Consider the following 23,129-nt stretch of genomic DNA (forward strand, 5'->3'; position numbering starts at 1 on the left):
AGACACACACCCGTCTCTACTGCATTTGACTCTGGAGGCCTCACATCGTGGCCCGCCAGGTCCGATCAGTACAGCATCTCTTGCTGTTAATGACTGCTCAGCCGACACGTCCAGGTGCAGCAACATAAGCATTTGATTAAAAATTGAAGGCAGTGTTTTGTAGCGAAGCTCTCAGCTGGCGTGGAGTAAAAGAAGTAAGAGAAAAGACAGCGAATTAAAAAACAAAGAAAAAATTAGACGTTCTGGCGTGTGTCCAAAACTAGATGTATGTGAGCTTCTTCTTCTTCTTCTTCTTCTTCTCTTCTGTCTCATTTCCTCCCTCCCTCCCTCCCCCTTCCCTCTCTCTCTACTTCTCTCTCTAATCACACTCTGACTTTACTTGACCTTTCTGTGGCTAATTAGTCAGCTTGTTGAAAAGGATTGTGGGTAGTATATCGCCAGCGAAGAAGAAGAAGGTGATGATGATGATGCTCTGGTCTTCCTACGATTTGCAAATGTGCCGGTGATTAATTTTTTTTTTTTTTTTTACTCTTCTCCCTAAAACACACAAACTCTAAAACTGCGGGGGCTGTGGTGACCTCAGCGCTGCCTGTGGATGAGAGGAGCGCGGTGGCTCAGGGTGGCACTGGAATATGTCCTTATTATGACAAAATATTTTATTTTCTAAGCATTTAAGAGAAATTTGTGAAGTCACATCTATTCCTAAATCAATTTCTGCTTAATCTCTTTACAGAAGCCTTTTCCTCTGATCACACTCTATTAAATAATTCCAGTAATTTTGCACCAGTTCAGTAGCTGTGAACAGACGCTTTATTAAAACTGAATGTATGATGGTGCTGTTCAGACTTAGAAATAATAAACTAATGCCAGTTATTTGTCTTGGGGGAAATCACAGCTGATTGTGTTAGTTGTAATAAGTGGGTGGAATGGCACTGGAAAATTTACTTTTATTACTTTATTTATGTCAAATGTGTTTTTGTGTTCGTGCGCACACACAGCCGAAAACGCTCTTGTATGAGTGTGTGTGTGTTTGTGTGTGAACCACTGGATGTGACTCAAGTCCTGAGCTGATGGCTGTTCTTGAGGTGTTGATGTGTGCCTTCAGGTGAACAGTGTTCTCCATTTCATGCATAAAAGAGTTAGCTAATGCACACACACACAAACACACGCACGCATACACACACCCTTATATGAACAACACATTGACACACCACATCCACAACACCACACACACACATAACCACCACACACACACACAGGGACAAGCTAAATGCATGCAAAACATCCACCCACATAGACAGACAGACTGGGGGAAGGAGAGGCAAAAGCAAGTGTGTGTGTGTGTGTGTTTGTGTGTGTGTGTGTGTGTGTGTGTGTGTGCGTGTGTGTGTGTGAGTGTCAGACGCTCAAAGTGAATCCTGTGTGATTGACTGTGTGTCTGATGTTTCACTGTCTGCTGCTTCATTATTACAACTTACACATGGTGTTTTTGAGATGAGTAACTGATCTTCTTTTAGCTGAGAGAAGAAATGTTAGAAAACTCAGATCAGGCTCCAGTGGATGAGAATTCATACAGGTAAAAATCATCTGAAGGGAAAAAGCAGGTTTATAATTGGTGTACTTATACATTGTACTACTATACGTATGTGTTAGCAGCCACACATATAATACATTAGTTTTATCCATCTCTGAGGGGGTTCACATGCTATAACAAAAAAGATAAATAGACTCACTATGTTTAAAATGAACTCTTTTTAAACCATCAAAATAATAAATAAAGAAATTGTGCAGAGAAAGTCTGAAACACTGTTTAGGCCTTCAAGCTGAGAAATCAAATTTACAGAAATTGCAATTAAATTCAACAGATAACTGAATAAATAAAGTATTAAACATATAAGTAATTATATTATTATTATTACTATTATTACTATTATTATTACTATTATTATTATTATTTGTTAAAATTTTTAGTTTGCAGTGAGGGGGCCACTATGCCGACATGTGACCTGAGGATTTCTAAAATCCTGGCCCTGGCCCGGAATTTTTATGCAAAGATATACCTATTGTAATTCCATTGGGCTTTTATAGTTAGTTTTTTTGTACAAAGTAAATAAAGATCAGTATAAACTTACCTGTTACCGTTAATATTATATGAATGATTGAATTATTATTCTTTTTTTTTTATTTCAGGCATTGAAATGGTCTCTTCTCTGTGTGATTCCATGACATACCACATACATAACTAGTTGCCTTTCTGTAATTATTATTATTCCCTTCATATTTCTGTTTAGCATCATTTTAAAATGATGAAATCATTATTTCCCCATCAGCAACATTTTTAGTAGATTTTTTGTGAAACTGGGAATTTATATAATCTATGTTATTTATTTTGTGGTGCTGAATATATGCAGCAGTGTTGTGAAGCAGCTCCTGTGTGACCCCCTCATCACAGATTGAATATGTCTATGAGTGGCAGGATTTTCTGAAATTGTTTTGTTCAAATACTACTCAGAGTATCAGTATTTCACACGTCAGGAAAAAATACACATAATGATAATTTTATATAGTAGAAATATGTTTTTGATTCTTGACTCTATTCCATTCATTTAATCATTCATTGACCCCTCAGTGACCCTAACCATACAGGTTGGGAACCCTTGACCTACACTATGTGTGTGTGTGTGTGTGTGTGTGTGTGTGTTTTAGGTCAAGTGCATGTTTTTTAGCTGCAGCGTAAGATCTTATTGCCGTAGTTGCTTTAATTTACTGCACTCCTCCGTCACGAGCACACTGCACCTCTCATTCCGTAACCGGTACACTCTGTTCCATTAAATCACACTTCGTCTTTTACCGCCGCGGACGCCTCGAACAACAAAATGCATTTTCAGTCTCTCATCCCACCACTCAAAAGAAATACCTGCTATCAAAGGTATATCCATCAAACGTGCACCAATTAAGTGTTGATGTGAGGAGAAAGGACAATCTATAGTTTGGAGGATTTATTCAATTTGCATCCGTAATTGCGCGCAATTTACAAACTCATTATTTTACAATTTAGTGCATTTAACAGCAGCTGGAGGGCAGATAATGGTGGGGCTATAGGGGGCTAACACAGGCCCCAGATGGACCCCAAACATGATGCAGAGCACTAAAATGATGCTCATCTGTCTGACTTTAAGAAGTGGAGAAAAGCTTGAATGATAATAACATGAAAGCAAGTTGATACCGGGAAATGTAGATGATGGTATATTTACAACCTGCACAGGGGTAATGTGCACGATATCAGCTCTGAATAATTCATAATACACGTGCAATCATGCAGTATTGATTATTTTTAATTGAGTTTTGATCGAAATATCCATCTTAATGTTTCATGATGAGCCTGAGCTGAGTGTACAGTGGATATGGGTGCTGCTCGTGACTACAGTTGAGGGGAAATTTAACTTTCCGGCTCCATTTCTGTGAAACCACTTTAGTCACTGATACTTTGAAGGTGACACAGCTATACAGCCTAACAGCCTTTCGTGCTTTTACTACATTTGGCATGACCACAAGAGCCCAAGAGAAGAGCTTTTTTTTTTGCAGCAGAGGTGGTCGACTTGCTGCTTTTTCGATTCAGGCTCGATCTGGCCTTGTTAAGCTTTAACAAAGTCCAAGAATGTTTCGATGTCTGACGCTGTACTTAAAATTGGATTGTGTGTGCCTCAGTGTGTCCCAGCGTGCGAGCGTGTGATGGCCTCTCCCTTTCCTCTCCTCTCATAACTGATTGTTTACTGAGTGCTTTCCACCTTTTTTCCCTGAGCCTGTAAGTATAAAATTTTAATTAGGAACACTGACAGGTCTGGCGCATGATCCACAGCCTTGCATCCATCACAGGGAAAAAAAAAAAGGGGGGAGAGAGAGAAAGAAAGAAAGAGAGAGAGAGAGAGAGAGCAAAAGACACTTTGTTTCTCATCTCTCTCTACTTTCACATCTCTACCCCCCCCCACCCCTCCCTCCTCAATCTCCCCTCTCCTGATGCGAGTGCCGGACTTGAGCAGCAGGTGCCATATTACTGTGTACAGAAAAGCAATTAGGCAGCATATTGGATGAATGAGGAGTGCATTAATATTAGCAAGTGCATTTGTCAGTGGCGTTTGATGCGAGTCCTTTTCTTTTCTTTCTGCAACATTAAGACTGTGGCACTCATAAATTCACTGCTTAAACCACCATCTGCTCTGCTGTCAGCCCACACCAAGGAGAGAGGAGAGGGAGAGGGGAGCCATTTATTCCCTTCTGTCTCTCTCACTGGGGGAAAGAGAGTGAAAGACAGATAGATAAGACGAAAATGCATTCATTCCCTCCCTTCCTTTGCCTTTTTTTTTTTTTTTTTTTTTTTCTTCCTGTTCCACAGGGAAAGACTGTGTATTAGGATTTATGAAGATGCTCTCTGCACGCCGAGCGACAGTCCGCTTAAATCTGGCTCTTATTGTCGGGAGTTCTACCTTCTGCTTCCCGGCACATGCGTGGACAAATCGCTCCTCGCGGTCGTGATAAATTCCAGCTCAAATAACTTACACTAAACAGGTGGTTTCACGATCATAATTAGAGGTTGTGTTTCTCTCTGACCTCTGTCGTTTATTTTCTCTCTTGCTGCACGTATTCTCAGCTACAAAACCAACAATGAATGTCTCCTACTAACAAGTGTTGTGCGTCCATCCCAAGCCTGATACATCCCATGATTCCTCTGTCCTCCATTGTTGTCAGAAAACTATTAAAAACACATCAGTGAGCTAGACTGTTGCACTGTTGAGTCTCATGTTCCTTCATTACCATTAACACACACACACACACACACACACACACACACACACACGCACACTGTAGTTTATTTTGGGTCAATCCCTGTCTTCCTACAGCAAAAGACTCCTGAAAATAGTCCCCAACAAATGCACTTTTTCCTCCTGTTTGATTAACGTTGGCTAGAAATTATATTTCTGAGCTGTTTAAGGAAATTAAGAAAAAAAAACAAACAAAACAAAGCTATAAAATTGTGATGCATCTTTAAATATTTCACGTGGAATGAATGGGCTTGGGGTTGAGCGCCAGACAGAGCAGTGATGTCAGAAAGACGGACAAACATGGGATTTGCTGACAATAAGTAAAATAGATAAATAGAATAGAACCAGCCTTATCCTTTGTAGAATTTAACCTTATTTCATCGTTATTGTGGATATTATTCACATTTACACGTTTTTGTGCTACATCTAAACCTTTTACATTTGTAATATTGTCTATCAGCTGAGGTGGTGGTGGATGATGCTGGGGTGGATAGATTACCATGCGCCGGTGCATCATTGCATAAACCTATTATCAGATGCATTGTGTGTAAGTATTTTTAGAGGCGAGGAAAGGGAAGGCATCTCGCTGCTCCTGGCTGGCTGTGCTGGTGCCGGCAAACATCATTGTGCTGCCGTGTTGTTGCCTTCTCTGGGGGCAATCGTCTAAGTGTCATGGTACCTTCGGGTACCCACCCCCCACCCCCAACAAAAAAAGAAAAAAAAAAAAAAACGCACACATTCCAATTAGAAAAAAAAAAGAAAGAAAAAACAGAAAAGTGTCACTGGAAGATTACTGTCATACTGCTGTCACCATGATGGTGCCCCGCGGGCAGTACGGGGGCGGGATTGGCGGGGGTCGGATGGTTGGATTGGTTGGGGGGGCAGTTGAGCACCACTCCCCTTTCCTTTTCTCTCTCTCTCTCTCTGTCTCTCTCTCTCTCTCTATGTGTCATAGCCCCTCCTCCCCAACCCCTTGCTTTCCTTGGTGATTAGCTCGCCCCGCGGTGAGCGCTAAGCGGCCTAATCTGCAACCGTGAGGTGGTGGGTGTAGAGAGGGAGAAAGACAGGACGAGGGACAGAGAGTGAAACAATAACACAATCAAGTGTGAGAACAAACACACACATACAGAACCGTGCATGCACAAACACTGATTATTGGTAAAAAAAAAATTCGAATAATTATTGAAAAGTAAAACTAGCTTTTTCCCTGTGCTTTTCGACCATCTCTTCATCAGTGTCATCAGATGCTGTGAAATGCTGTTCTAAGATCTAAAAAATGGGTTGAAATACTATTTCTGAAACTATTTCTGGACTTTCACACTAATTATTTAGTGTATATAGTCGTATTTCTTAAGTTTTAGCCATCTATATCAGCAATGATAAAACTGTACTCACCAAGTTCAATTCTAAAATTTTGGAACAGTGACATTGCCAAAAAGAAGTAAGTCAAGAAATATAAGCAGTCAGGTGATCAGACTCCAGGTTAGTCAGGAAATGAAATGAAGGAGGACGCTAGTTATTATAGCCAAACTGTGTAAACACACAAATTTACAGATTGACTCTTTGGTACAACTCACTGACTCACTGTACTTACAATGGGATTTTACATTGGCTTTTGGATTACTGTGACAAACAACAGTTTATGATACTTACATTATTTTTTCAACAACTTAGCTAAAATGCTAACAAATTTTAGGACTCATTCGTGCAGCACTCTATTGCTAATTTTTGGGCCATTTTTGGGCAGCAAGTTGTGACATATCATCACCTTTTCAATTGATATAGTACATTTGTTGGCAAATTGTTGTTTATTTACCCACCCAGCAGTTACAGGGCAACATTTCAACTTAGAAATGTAAGTTCCCCTGCTGCTTTAAAAATGTGAGTTAACTGAACTTTCTTTTTCTTTATGCGTTTTGAAAATGTAAAACTGTTTGAGCTAAGTTTGCTGAATTTAAAAAAACAAGTTAATTTGGAAAAGAATGAACTGTTAAACCTCAGTGTGGAACTTTTGTCTCCGCCTCCTGGCAGTCAGAGTAATTACACCATGTGTTCAGTCCCATTATTTATACGAGGAAAAGCCACACTGCTGTTGATCACTTTCTTTTTTAGATCATAATCCTTCCTCTGAACACTGAGTTTCTTTTTCATTTGGAGCATCAGAAACTTTTCTTGGCTGCTTCCTAGCCATCATTGCTGGTTGACGTAAAACACATTGCTACTGGTGGGTCAGCATGAGATTGTCACCACAGACTCCTGCTTTAAGTGACTTAGACAATCATTACAGACAGATTTTCTTTCCTTTTACATTTTCTCAGCTTTAAGAGTCAGTTTTCATTTGACATGAACAACTTACAGCTACAGCTGTTGAAGCCATTTTTTCCCAGTGTCAGCACAGAGGCAACATGTGAGGCTGCTCCAAATGACTCTTTTAAACTTTAAGTGTGTGGGGGTAGGGACTGTATTCAATACTAACCTTCATTGTGGTTCATTTAAGGAAAGAAACAACCACAAATTACCTTTGCATGTATTTGTGACACACAGCAAGTTTACATCATGCTTGTTTTCTTCAAAACTACAAAATAGGTGAGTCTCTGGAGAGTTTTAACTCTCAAACAATGCATACTGGGAAGTCTGTTTGCTAGTTTTGTCTTCAGCAGTTAAGTCATTTAACTCATCTCAAGTCAAAGGAATTCAGGATAGGATAACCCAAGTTTTAAAGTGGTCTGGAGATAAAATCTAGATCTTCTAAGATGAATTAACTTGAAACGAACAAAATTACATATTTACGTTACGTTAATTAGAAAAGATGAGTTGATTCCACTAAATTCTTGTATGAAGTTTTATAGTGTTGGTTTTTTAGAGCCTAACAGATATACGTGAGCTAAAACCTGCTACACTGTAAAATCACTGTAAGAAATTAAATTCTTTGGCATACATAACAATTACAGGTTGTTGCGCCTCAGAAATTGAAACTATCTGCAATGAAAGTAAAAATTTAAATTTTGTCAAGAAATGAAGTTAGTCTTTTATTTCAACCAAAGTGAGTGATAACTTGATAACTCAATCTTAATCTGGGATTCATTTCACATAGGGCCAGTTCTACTTGTGTTTAACTTGTGTTCTTCAGCTGGGGATTACAGGAAAATAACTTTCAGACCATATTTACTTTGCACATTTAAATCTTATAATACATTATATTAAATAAACTGTCATATGTTATTAAGTGTAATTAGGTAACAACCATAAATTCAGTTGATAAAATGTCAGATGGATCGTCTACTTAACTTATGAATTTATCTAGAAACATTGCTATCTTATTCCATATACTTCCCAACATGCATTGCATAAAGATTAAAATCCCCCCCAAATCCTTCTTTATTCTAATATGAAAAAACTTACATGATTGAGGCTGTTATGTGTCTCTGAGGAGTCTAATGGTCCTGTCCTTGATCTACAATAAACCAGTGCAAACCATAATGAAGACAGGTTTGTTATTCAGAAACTTCCTGCACCTTTCTTGTGTAAGGCACTTGAGTCAGTGGGGTCATACTGAATAACTATTTTAACTGGTCTTAATGTGGAAGTTGTGCAGAGTAAAAGCTGTCATGAGGTATAAAGACACAACAGAAACAACAGATGATTGGGAAGAAAAAAAAGAAGAATCCATGTGCATGTATAAATTAAATCCAATTGGGTACAGCATACAGGTTTACAGGTTACTTTAATTAAAATAAATGATCCAAAAAATCTGAATTGTGATCATGTACTAAATTACTCTAACTAAATTAACAGAAGTAATAAGGTAATAAGTAAAAAGGGTAAACTCAAGAAATTAACTCCAAATTTTACTTAAGTTTGTTGTCTTGAACTTTTATTTTTAACTTTTTCTTTTTTACCATGTAAATAAAAAAAAATAAAAATATTGATGAAAATATCGATAAGTTAACTATTATTAGATATTATTCTGGTAAACACAACGCTATTAGCAATATGCATTGTGTCCACACATAATTGGCTAAACTATTAAAAAATATTAGCTAATACGTCTTAATAACGTCTTAGTTGATAATACTCTTGTCTGGGGGTGCAAATTAGCGAACAAATCTAGAATTAAATTACCAAAACGAATGTAACAAAGATAATATGGCTTTTGAGGACCCTTGGGGTAATCCAGCCTTAATTGGCAATGATGGAGTATCACCTACAATTTTTGTACTAATTTTTGGATTTACCTCGAGATAAAGTAAATCAGATAATCTGGCTAATCTCTTGATTGGCACAGTCAGGAGAGGCAACCCAGGCAAATGCTTGTGACCTAAGGGAAAAGGGAACCCCCGATGGCCCCTCATATTGGCACATTTCGTAATGCCAACTACAAACCCCCTTAAAGCTCCAATAAAGAAACTATACAGTGCACTGCTGTTGCTTCAAACCCCCCTAAGTAGGGCCCCTAATGATGTGTGCTTTGATAGGCTTCTTTGACTGGAGCCCCCCAGAGTCTAAAATTGGCATTGACATAAGATGCGAACTTTTAGTCCCAAGTACTTTTCTTCTGGAACTAAAAGGTTCTTGTGGGCCATCGTTGTCTGCATTTCCACCGAGGCAGAAATTCCCAGGAACATTCTGCAAAATTATTACTTGACATTACAATATTCACAGCACTTTGAGGACATAACATGAATGAAAATACGGGACAAATTGCGTCCTGTATATATTCAATGAAGGATGCAGCATTTTATTTTCAAATACAGGACGATCCCGTATTATACGTGACCCTAGCCACTCTTGTTGTTGTGGTCCTTTATTTTTCTGGAACTAAATTTAGACCCTGGTTTCCTGTGGTCAAAACGTACATAGTTCCTCTAAAGGTTCCTGGTTCCTGGGGAAAGTTCCTGTGGTGGAAACGCGGCAATAGTTGAGTACAATTTTATCATAGCTGATAGAAAAAATGGCCACACACACTAAGTGAGACCCAAGCTTTCATGAACTGGCTACGTCTTCAGATTGGAGCCTACAGTGAGTCGTTATCTGGTTAGGGTTAGGTTGACAAAATACATTCAACACTTGTGAGGCTAGTATGAGGCTCCCACAGAAGTTGGACAAATTGAGTTGTTGTCGTTACAGGATGAAATTTCCTCTGCTGTGTGTTCCACTGTCTGTAGAAACACAAGCAGGGAGCCTGTAACCACCACCTATAACCATTTTATCTGACTGTTTAAAACTACCTAGGCCTCACATAAGCTTCATCTAAAATTCTACAGACATTTTTACATAGATAGAGATCTCTGTGGGTTTGTCCCTATTACTTACAAAAAAAAAAAAAACGCCCATAAGGAAGGGATTTCAATAGGATTCATTATAGCAAGCAAAAATGGTTTCGGTGTTCATATGAGCACCTGAATGTTGTTTCAAGGCAGACTTGAAAAATTCTTTAAAGTGGTCCCCCCACTCAAGACCTAACATGGCTCCATGCCATGTAGTTCTCCTTTGAATTGACTCATCTGGATGCCATCACGGTGCATATGGGCACCATCTTGTGTCTGACAGTGGCGGCGGGTGGCTTGTGGTTTTCGTGATGGTGAAGCAGTGGCTCTTGACGTGTTGTGAATTCAGCATTTTGCAAGTGTAGACCGTTAGTCTGTGAAAGTCCCTGTGGGCTGCGTACCACTGACACCCTCTTATGTACACAGATTGTGTAGTCAGCCTTAAACAGCCACACATGCAGACGGAGACGCACTGGACTTGCTGCACATATATATATATATATATATATATATATATATACACACACAGTCAGGCACGCACACATGCTCTTTCATTAAACCTAAATCAGCTGTGCAAGAGCCCTACATCTGCCTTAAATCATAACTGATCAGTCTCCCCAATCAACCATTTTGGCCCTGTTCAAAATGCTCCATTTCCTGACCCAGGGCCTCGTCTCTCTCCTCCTTATTAATCAAAGCCCCTCTCTGTTTCTTTTTTAACAGTCGTTCCCCAAACACTGCTACTGCCAGGTTTGTCAGCCGGCATAGATTTAGCTGCCTTGTCAGTAACGCTGCTGTCCTAATCTCTATCACAGCCTCAACTCTGGCCTTGAGGAATGATGAGACACAGAATTAGAGACGGAGAGAAGGTTTTGTGCCAGAACTGTTTTTTCTTTTTTTTGCAATAAGCAAATATGTAACATGGCAAAGGCCCAGTGCAGACCTACCCGCTCGATGTTTATAACTAGAAAGATGCAGCCTCCCTTTGGTCCTTTGAAAGACAAAGGGTTTTGGGGGGGGGTGGGTGGAAGTAGGGGCTTAGAGAGGTGAAGACTGACTTGGCACAATGCTCTGAAATAGTAAGGGTTTCTTTTACCCACTCTATACCTTCTCTCCTTTATTTTCTTTGTCTTTTTATCTTTCATACCCTTTTTTTCTTTACTCCCTCATAATAGCCAGTGGCTTGTCATAAAGTAGGTTAATTTATGAAAGCTCCACTGTGCTGGCCTGTGATTTCAAGGATCACGTGTTTGTTTCTGGGTACTCAAAAAGTGTGTGATTATGTGTTTGTGATTACTTCTACAGCTTCAGTGAGTGCTGCCCTACTTTCTACGTCCTCATCTTCATTTCTAAAGATACAAAGATGCTAAAAACAATTTGACCACTACATCTTTTTTTTTTTTCTCATGTAACTGTCCATGTCATTTACACGTTGCTGCAGTGTTTTTGTTTTAATTTTTAATCCTCCAAACACTCAGCTATCTGCAGAGTTGGGCTGCTGTAATGACTTTTCTTAGATGGAACGGCTGCATTGGGACAGAGGCAGCCATCTTTGTACATGCATGACTATTGACCTACATGTGCAAATCTAGAAATTATTTGGTTATAAAGATTTTGGATTTATTTGGTTTTGAACAATTTAAAAAGCTTAAAGGACCTATGTGTAAGTTTTGCTATTGCGACATATCCAGCGTTAGCATTAACAGCTGTTTACTTACCTGTCTTGGCAAGAACTTTAGGAGCTTCCTGGCTGAAAGCTTTACTTCTATTGGCCGCGGGGGTGGTCGCCACAGCGACACACCGTTGTGGCAAAGCGCAAGCCATTAGAAATAACAGGCTACAGAGCACAGTGGTGCCATCGGTGCAACTTTAACCACATTTCTACTGGATTCTGAATTGAGAGAAACTGTAGGTCTTTCTTATTACAGTGTGATCTTTTACTCCTTGGATTTTTAACTTTGCAAGTTCCCATTTTCACCACTGCCTGGCTCTGGCTCCAACAAAAGCTACTGTGTTAAGTCAGCTGTCCAATTAGAGACCACAGAACTTAACTTGACCTTCAAACCAATTTGGCTGCACCAAATATTAGATTTTGACTTTGAAAACAACATTCTTCTACTAAAAAGGAATATTTTATGTTTTAAAAAGGCACAGAGACATCAGAGCCACCTTTAATTAGTAAAGGGCTTGCAGAGATTCTCCCCTGGATGACCATCTGGTTTTGCCCTGTTAGTGGGTCCTGACATGTCTGGAAACATCGGTGCAAATTTTCAAGTAGGCACAGTAGTATTAAAAACTATAACAGTTCTGGCTTTGACTCATATCTTATTCTGTCAATGCTGATTATGTTGAAATGATTCTGGGATACATGTCTACCATAAGTCCATGGGAGTCAGCTCCAACAGGAACCTGGATAAAATGGGTGGAACAAGAACATGTGTGAACAGGGGCATCATTTCCACTGGGTGTGGGGAGTTGATAAAAATGTTGATACAATCATCTGACTTGCCTACAGTTATTAATGTGTGCTCACATTTATTAACTTAACAAGCAGCTTGTGTGCTGCAGCGGGTGCCCTGTGGACTTTGGCTTTAATTTACCCTCAGTGCTCAGGAAGAACAAAGACATTTGATTGTGACTGGTCTTGGATAAATACAGACTTTGGGTTTGGGTCTGATGTGTCTGAGGTCCGTGGGAACATACACACAAGAAAAAGATTTCCTCTCAGATTCTAGCTGCTGTGTAGCTGACCTTGACCTTTAACCCTTCCTGTTAGGGGACAAGGGGCCACTCCCCCATAGGGATCGCTGAAGAAGAGTAGGTAAGAGTAATTACAGCCAAATAATTAAGTTAATCATATGTTTTACAGCTCTAAATAACTCATACAACATATGGATTTTGTAACCAAACAATGAAACTGACCTAATCATTTCCTTAACTTGTGCATCACCTGCATCACTGTGTATTTACCAGCCTGTAGTGGAAGCTAAGCAACTGGCTGTTTTTGGCAATTTGACAGCTGTTTAACATAGTTGCATTCAGTTTTATTTTCATGCAAACTTCAATGTGATTTTTTTTTTAAGAGATACAGTGGAATCTGCTGGAGGAAATATGGGTTATATTGTAATAATAGGTCCTACTACGGTAAGCAGGGACTGCAGGACTGTATGTGGGTTATTATAGACACTTTAAATGGGGACTGGAGCACATTATGTGGGCTATCTCCAGTCAAATGAATTCATAATTTAGCCTACTATAGGTACACGTCACATGCACCTCAGAGACTATGCCTTTGATGGGGAAGATTTTTGTCTAAGCTGATATACCACCACACATATACAACAAGGTCATTGCTAAAACTGTGTCTCACGTATCTCTGATCTTCCTCAGATATACAGTAGACACACTCTGTCTCTCACACACACACACACACACACACACAGAAGCCTGCAAGCCCTCAAATATATAATTTTCTTCAAATGTACCTTTTTGGACTAGTTTGTCTGTATCCTCTGTGCCCTTTTTCAATCTGAGCTGCCGACTCATCCTGTCGCGTCCCATCTTTCACAAATCACACAGCGGCAGGGCCGTGATCAGAGAGGGACAATTTGTCAGCTGTATGCATGAGTAAGCAACAGATTCACCATCCATTACAGTGACCAGACAGAAGAAGGTGGAAAGAGAGGGGCTGGAGCGGATTTCATGTGTGTGTGTGTGTGTGTGTGTGTGTGTCTTATTTGCACTCCTGTCCTTGTAAGAACTAGTTTGAATTTTAGACCCTCAGAGGGAGGGAGTTTTTGCAAAGTGAGGATATAGTTTGGTTGTTGAGCTGTGGTTTCAGGGTTAAAGAAATTCACAGAGGTTTCGGGGAATCGGCCCAATGGTCGACTTCGGATGAAAACATAGATATCAGAACCATTCTTTGTTGTGCTGTGTTGACTTTTTTTTCTATCATATAGCTATGATGATGGTGTAGTCTGAAGGTGAAGCATGGAGTCGACTATAGAGTGAACATCTTTTCCTGCTGGCTTGCTGAAGCCCTCCCTAGTCATGGAATTGTGATGCATGCTACAGTGGTCATTTTCAGTCTGCCCTGCAGTTCCCATAGGTCGCCTGCACAGCAGGTTATTACAACCTATAGTTATATTTAGTTACTAGGCGACATCTAGTGGTCGTACTAATGATGAATGTAGAAAAGGGAAAAGTGCGGTGACGTAGTATAAAGAGTGACAAAGTCCATGTCAGGAGGAGGTTGTGGTGGATGGATGAATATGACACAGGAGATTAGTTATAGTTAGTTAGTATAGTTAGCGTTAGTTGTACAGAAGCTTCAAGATGTGCAGAGTTAATACCCTGTTTCGTGGCGGCACAATGACCAGCTGTATGGTGTTTTGGTGCAGGTGGGAGGTTCGTTCAAAATGAAGCAACACAAAGAGAGATGTTGGTATTTTAGTGGAAAGTTTCCCTTTGCACTGAGAATAGATGTGAAACGTCAATCTGATGCAGCTTCTGTGATTTTATCAACAAAGAGCAGGCTGAATTCTTGGGAGTTATAAAGAGTATGTAAGGCAATAATGGAATAATGCCTGAAAATGTAAATGGACTGCACTTATATAGCGTTTTCTAGTCTTAGACACCACTCAAAGTGCTTTACAATACAAGCCACATTCACCCACACTCATACACTGATGGAGTTGAGCCACCGACCCTTTAATGTAACACTTATATAATCAACGTTAACTTAAAGCATGAACACCAGTGAAGCAGTCTACACTGATCCATAAACGACTGATTCTCACAGTCTCTGTTGTCCACTGCTGGTTTACACTGCATGAAGATCTTCTCCTTCACTTCATTAAATCCCTGCAGAGTCTGAAGGCAGTAGGACACATATGTTGATAAATGTGCCGCCTCTGATTCGAGAAGTGCCACACCAGAGCGCGGTGCCATCACACACGACCGTCCACTGCGTTAACCTTCATTAAATCACCCAAGACACAGAGCTGACGACCTGCTGAGATGACTCGTGTAAAGTATAAAGGTATAAAGTACCGCAGGAGACAATGCCAGGGGGATATCCTCTCGGCTTTCTTCATGTGCACACAATCTTCAGAATCGGAATCAATGTTTGAAAGAAGCTTTTGTAGAACTTTTATTCTTGTTCTTCTTCTTAATTTTGTTTCCAGAAGAGGAGAGTTTCTGAATAAGTGTCATTTTATGCTCTCGGGCTTTCTGTGGTGTTTCATGTTTTATTTACGTGCAAACACTGCCGTGTCACATTTTACAATATGATTGCCTATGGAATACGGTAGAATTAAAAGTGAAATAGCATTGAATTGATGTGGTCATATAAATGGTGACATCAACATTTTTATGTGTCTGTGCCGCTGACAGTCAGGGCCGGATGCGTTCTGTTTTCAGCTCGTCATCCGTCCATCCCACTCTTGTGAACGCAATATCTTAGTAACGCCTTGAGGGAATTTCTTCAAATTTGGAGCAAACATTCACATGGACTCAGGCGATGAACTGATTGGTCAAAGGTCAAAGGTCAAAGTCACAGTGACCTCACAAAACACGTTATCGGCCATAGCTGACAAATTCACACACTAATTATGGCACAAATAGGACTAAATGATGAAGTGTTGACATTTTATATGCAGAGGGTCAAAGGTCAACTTCACTGTGACATCATAATGTTCTGCAGAAACACTTCTGGCCATTATTCAATGCTGTAACTCAGGAAGGAGATTGTGACTATACTTCCTGCAACATGACTGGTTAGCGGAATGTTTTATATCTGGATGTGAACGTTGTTCAGCCCTCAGCGAGAGGAGTGACAGAGGTAGAGGGGCCACAACTTTTTGCTGACATTGACATTTGACATTCATGAATTTCCCCAAGGGGATAAATAAAGTATCTATCTATCTATCCATCTATCTATCTATCTATCTATCTATCTATCTATCTATCTATCTATCTATCTATCTATCTATCTATCTATCTATCTATCTATCTATCTATCTATCTATTTTTTTGTGAGGACAAAAAGCTGCCTATATGTGTGTGTGTGTGTGTGTGTGTGTGTTTGTGTGTGTGTGAGTTTGGTAAACTTATACCATATTTTTGTGTGTGTGAACTCACACTGAAACTGCTCCATTGTGTGTCACACACTTGTATATTGTATAGTGTGTGTCGAGGTATGTGCTGGATTTCCATATGAAGGTTGAAGGTTTGATGCCAGGATTCTGATTAAAGTAACAGATACATTAGTTACATCTACTTTAGTAGACACGTGTGTGTGTTTGTGTGTTTCTGCATGTGTGTGTGCTGTATGTCGGAGAGATCAGCGGAGTACAGCCATTTTTTGTAGTCGTCCCACGCCACCTGAAACCTTCTGCTTGTAAACTAATAACTAACTTCGGCTGGTCAATGTGAGCCCATGATTCCATGAAATAGGGTCGTTCTTCTTTTCTGTATCTCAGAATGATCAATCTTTCCTGCCATGTTAGGGGGTTTGTGCTTTGTGATATATAAAAACAGTGTTGTGGCAAATTAAAGGGAAGACGTACCTCCAGCAGGTTATCGTCATGAGGCAAACAACCACACTCAACTCACTAATCATTCTGAGCTTCATGTTTTTCCACCCTGTTATAATAAAGCTTTATAGTTCAATGCCAATATATTATAGTTCAACTAATGTAAGTCTTACATTAGAAATAGATATGTACATGTCTATCTGTGTATATTACATATATGTATACCGTACATCAGACAGCCTGTGCAGTGAAAGCATGTTAGCAGCAGCTTCAGCTCTCAGTCTAGTCTGTGTCTAGACCGGATCTGTTCAGGCATAAAACACACTCACTGTAGCTATGTGTGTAAAATGGGAGAAAATAGACTTAAGGTGTAAAATCATGCTTCAGGTCGCAATTACGTGTGTGTAGCATAAGTTGATCGTGCTACGTTACGGGGTCTGTGCAGACAGCTGTATTGATTAAAATAGGGGCGCATCTGTTCCAAAAGTGGTCTCAGACTTTTGGACCCCACTGTATGTGTGTGCATATATACTGTATATATATATATATATATATATATATGTAATAAGTGGGTCACACCTGGTGTGTGTCTTTTTTTTTGATGAAGCCTTCATCTGATGTAGGCAGATTGATAGAAAGAAACAGTGTAGAGGCTCAGTTGTAAAGAAAGCACTTAAACATTCACACACTGTTCTTGCACTCCTGTATCCGTACACAAAATTTGCCTACACACACACACACACACACACACACACACACACACACACACACACACACACACACACACACACTCACACACTCACACATATACACCTCTGGTGTGAATGGCCTTTGGCCACAGGCAGAGTTTTCACAGTAAACTAACCTTGATCAATAACCTGCTTTGGACCTCAGCAAAACCCACTGTTCTCCCTACTGCTGGATTTCAATATCACGCCCGTTTGAACACTGTAGCCATGGGCCAACTGTGTGTGTGCATGTGTGTGTGTGTGCCTGTGTGTGTGTGTGCACATGTATTTGTGTGTATGTATGTGCAACTGCTGCTGCTGCATGAATTTACGAGTGCCGTTGATCATGTGTGAATGTGTTTGTGGCCTCATGTGTGCTTAAAGAAATCTTTGCGCATGAATATCAGTGTGTCTGTGTGTGTGTGTGTGTGTGTGTGTGTGCGTGTGTGTGTGTGTGTGTGTGTGTGTGTGGTTCAGTAAAGCCTCGGGGTCTGCTGTGAATGGTGCTAACTGGCCCTCTGAACTCTTCCCTGTGAAGAGAAAGAGAAAGCCACCGGGCATGTGCAGAGGACAGCATGCCATTTACCTGGGCTACGGATGTTTTTTAAAACTGGCAAGAGGGACTTCCAGACACACACACACACACACACACACGCAAACACATAGAGAAGATACTCCTGCCTTTTGCCTCAAACGCAAAAGCACACCTTTGCTCCTTCGCCTCAAACACAAACACACTTCAAAAGTTTTTTTTTTTCATTTTTATTTTTGGAAGCGATACAGGCAGTACTACCCCTGCGTTTAAAGAGCCTAACCGCTCTCTTCATGTGCCCTTTTCTCACTTCCTGCCTCTGCAAAAAAAGGCACCACCGCGCCAAGAAAACTTACAAGTTTACATCCAGCGCACCAACTAGCAAGACAACCTTTTGCCTCTCCAAGGTGTTTGTCTCACAGTGCTCTTTATATACGGTGAAGTGGGGCCGTGCATTCAGCGACTGCTCCAGTTTGAGCTGGGCCCTTAGAAGAGTCTGATGGTGTTTCAACCTGGGTAAATACTGAGAGAACGCAGCTACTGGTGAACTCTGGCTGTTGTAGATAGCACACAACAGCATGTACAGACATGGCTGTAAGTTATAGCTCATTGAAACAATGCTCTGCTGCTCCTTGGAAGTGTTGAAATTACAAGCTCTTTTGTCATGTGTGCCTGCATACCTTTGGTTGGACACAGAATAAAACAAAGAAGAAGAATTCTTGCTCATTCTACAAAGATCTTCTCAGGTGGCCTGGAGAAAACATTTTGGTATGCTTGTAGAAGTGCTGGTAAATAAGTGAATTGTGGTGATATTTCAGTTCAGTTCAATTTCATTTCGGTCCTTGTTAATATTTATATCTAGTAAATGAACATAGAAATAAAATACACCAATATTGGCCGAAAAGGTGTCGGCTGAAGCTTTAGCTTTTTACGCCTCCCCTCTCTCCATAACATGAATCTGCAACCCTCTCACTATGGGCCGATGTATAGTCAGAGAAAAGAGGAACAAAAGAAATAAAAAATGAAACTCTCACTGCATGATAATGATCATATCTCAGTTTTGTATGTAAATATCACCATATTTTTAGACATTTTTTTTTAATTTACCAAGTGAACTACACGTTCCTATTCCACACGTTTATGCATCCACTTTTTATATCGGTCGTTACTTCTTCACCTCAGTTCATACGGGCTCTCTCTGATTTCAAACAGCCCCCACAGTTGACTCAACAGTTTGGGAGTAAATTTACACGTTATCTGTGCACTTGTAAAGTCAACCAGATCTTGGAATTTTAAAGCATATGAATGAATTAATAGCGGGTCGGTTGGTTGGTAATAATCTGATTGACTGATGATTCTCATAGATTTCTTCTGCAGCGTGTAAATTGAATTTGTGTTCATTTTGTAAGTATTTCCCCATATCTCCACGCGATAAGTTATGTATGGCAATATGAGAGAGCAGTTAGTTTATATAGTGATTTCTGATTTAAAATGCGTTTTTGTTTGATGCAACACTGCAACAGTTTTAGACAGTTCAGTCTTCACGTTATTTATGTGTGGCTTCCAACATAACTTATGTTCAGTATTGACATCCAGAAGCTTGTTTTCATACACTCTCTCTATTTCAAAGTTGTTAATCCTGATTTTAACTTGTATATTTCAAGCAGACTACTGTCTTCAGTGAGTATCACATAGTATAATTATGAACCTATTTAAACAGGCTGAATGACTGAAAAGAAAAGAAGAGAGTTTTCTGAGGAGATCATGTCATGGTAAAAAGCTGTAAGACCATCTCCAAACAGCTTGACGTTCCGGTGACCACAGCTGCTAATTAATAAGACGTTTAAAGTCCATCGGACCGTAGCCAGCCTCCCTGGACTTAAAGGAAGACTGACCCGCAGACTGAACAGTAATACACTTCCAATGGTGGGAAAAGAACCAAGGGAAAATTCAGACCAGATACAAGCTGACCTCCAAGAAAAAAGGTACAGCAGTGTCCATCATACGTCCCTTTGGGCTCCATGGAAGATGACCCAGGAAGAGTCCGCTTCTGAAAGAGAAACATGAAAGAATAACTGGAGTTTGCTAAAAATTAGAGCTGCACAATTAAACCAAAATTGATCGAAATCGCAATGTGGCCAAGTGCACTATCCGAATCGCAGGAGCTGCAATGTTTGATGAAGGTAAAATGTGTCAGAACAGACCTGAAATGAAGCGTTATGAGAGACACCCCGGCCTACAAATCATATTCTCTGGATGTAAGGGAACATGCTTGTTTGGTACAAGAGCCAGCAAAAATCACATCAACATCATTTAAGAAATTGTTGTTTTTTTTTTTTTGGTTTTTTTGGGGGGCTTTTTTATGCCTTTATTGATAATACAGTAGAGAGAGACAGGAAATGGGGGGGCAGAGAGAGAGGGGGAATGACATGCAGCGAGGACCTTAGCCTCTGCATATGGGGCACCTGCTTAACCAGCTGCGCCACTCGACGCCCCTAAGAAATTGTTTTAATGAAAGTGAAATCAGATCTGAAGTCAGATTAGCAAGGCATTCTGGAGTGAAACAAATACTATCCAGTGTCAGAGCTCTGTCTCAGTCGTAGGCCACGGCTCCTCCGAAAGGATCATGACCCCGAACGAACATCTAACAGCAGCCAAGAATGGATGAGAGGAAAACAGTGGACTTTCCTGAAGTGGCCTGATCTTCATCCAACGTAACATTTACTGTACAGGAAGAGCTGAAGCTCACAGGTGGGAGAAGGCCCCCATTAAACCTGAGAGAAGTGGAGCAGTTTCCAGAAAGAGTTCAGCCAAACCAGCAGTGTGTAGAAGTCTGACCTATAGAAAGTGCTTGATTGAAGTGATTGCCTCAGAAAGGATGTTCTACAAATTATTAGGTTAAGGCTCCCGATGGTTTTGTCCGTGCCATTTTCATTGGTTGTATCATTTTAAATAATAACTGACACTGAAAACCTAAAGGAACATGTCTGTTCTATAAAATATGGAATGGAGAAAAGTGGATGCCAATTTCTTTCCTCAGTTTCAACTTATTTCAGGGCAGCAACACTCTCAGCCACATCTGTATATTAGAGATGAGCTGCTTCTCCCAGTGAGCGGTGGATAGACATATCTGAATCAATGTCTGCGTGTTAATTTGTCTGATTGTACCTGACTGTGTGTGTGTGTGTGTGTGTGTGTGTGTGTGTGTGTGTGTGTGCGTGTGTGCGTGTGTGATTTGGTGGTTGAATACAGCTGACCCAGATGTGTTAAGTGGGTCATGGGAACACCGCCGCCCACACACAGGGGGTTATGGGTAGGCAGAGGCGTTCTGGTGCGTGTATATGTGTGTGTAGACGGGCTCAGGACACTGGGGCAGTGCCCTGATTATTCTAGATTAGTTTTGGGAATTCGTCGCGCCTCCTCCTGCCACACTGTTTGATAGTTAATATTATGTATGGAAACTTTGGGATCTCAGATTTAAAGTTCATCGTGTTTGAACTATGTTGGGCTTGTAATGAGCAGTGCAGTGTGTGGGTTAAAAGAATGTATTGTTAAATCTCAACTGGTACGTATCAAATTTTGTGTCTTATCAAATTAATTTTTTATATTTCATTAATTTTGTTCCTTTTACTTTTTCTACTCTTGTTTGTATCTTTCATCCAATCTTTTCCTGATGTACATTTTTGAGATGGAAACTTTTTTTTTTTAAATTTGATTGTATTGAATTCTCCAAAAATCCAACGTGGAAGATGCTGCTCTGTTGCTTCACTGTCATTTTTTCAGATGATAGTACACTCACTGAGCACTTTATTAGGAACACCATACTAATACCTTTGATTCTGCTCCATGTTGACATGACTGCATCACATCATTTCTGCATATTCACTGAAGGGTCACTGAAGTTCATTGAACTCACTGTCATGTTGATGAAACCAGTTGGTGACATGGAGCATTGTCCTGCTGGAAGGAGCCATGAGAAGATGGTGAACTGTGGCTATAAAGCAAGAGTGGTTATCTGAGTGACCGTATCCTTTCTGTCAGCGCCAACCAGTCAGTCCATTCTCCTCTGACCTCTGACCTCTCTCATCAACACGGAGCTGCTGCTCACTGGATGCTTTTCTGAGTAAAAACTCTGGAGGAAACTCCAGGAGATCATCAGTTTCAGAAACACTCAAACCAACAATCGTGTCACAGTCAGAGTCACTGAGATCACAGGAACTGAAGCTCCTCACCTGTATCTGCAGGAGTTTATGCAGTGCGCTGCTGCCACATGATTGGCTGATTGGATAGGTGCACAGATATATGCTATGTTGGACCTTTAATGTGTGATACAAATCTGATCCAATAAGAACAATAGAAACAGGCTTCTTTCTGTACATTTTTAATTTGCTTGGCTGAACAACAGGAATTTTGAAAAACATTTGAATACTGAAGTATGAAAAGAGAAGAGACAGTAAAGGCTGATGAAAACAGAATTTTCTAATATGCTGTGAAATCAACGCACCTGCCTTCTCTTCTTCTACTGTAGACAAAGCAAAGACAGCAAAACTGCCATCTTAGGTGGGAAACAGCAAGATGTATGAGGGTCATTGTCCTTTTGAATATGTTTCACATTTTACTTTGCAAATGTTCAGAAGTCAGTTTAAGACTCGTAAAGCAGCTTAATGGAGACAAAGCTCTATTCGCAATTCATGATGTCTGTTTACCTCCTGCAGAACTATAAAGCCACTTTAGTATCTGCCCAACTATTTGTTACTGATGTTGAAATGGTAATTTATATCTGTTTATTCCAGGAAGAAGTATATCACCATGGTTGCAGTGTTAAGCAGTCTTCCTCTCCTTTGTTTGATCTGGTGACGACCTGATTAGTGACTGGTCCTCCTCTGGTCTCTTTCTGCTTGTGTCCCCAGTGTGAGTGGAAATGGGGCACGGAGCCTGGGTGGGACGGCTGGGAGGAGAGACGGCAGCCAGGGTGGCATGCTGGCTGGAGGAGCGCCAACTGCTTTCATCCAGGTAGGGGTCCATGCCAACTCTGCCTCCACCTCTCTCACTCTCTCTCTCTCTCTGTCTGTCTGAACCAGTGGGCGTCATGCTCGCTGACATTCAAACTTTGTTACCTGCGTTACTCGATTCATTACTTTGTTTCCATTGTATCACCTGACCCGGTGGGGAATATGACGATCTGTTTTTGTCTTACTAAACTTTTATTGTGGCAAATGGCTGTAACATACTGTATTTTTTTTGTA

Source organism: Seriola dumerili, unplaced genomic scaffold, assembly GCF_002260705.1.
Source record: "Seriola dumerili isolate Sdu_G_001 unplaced genomic scaffold, Sdu_1.0 BDQW01000073.1, whole genome shotgun sequence".
NCBI lineage: Eukaryota > Metazoa > Chordata > Actinopteri > Carangiformes > Carangidae > Seriola > Seriola dumerili.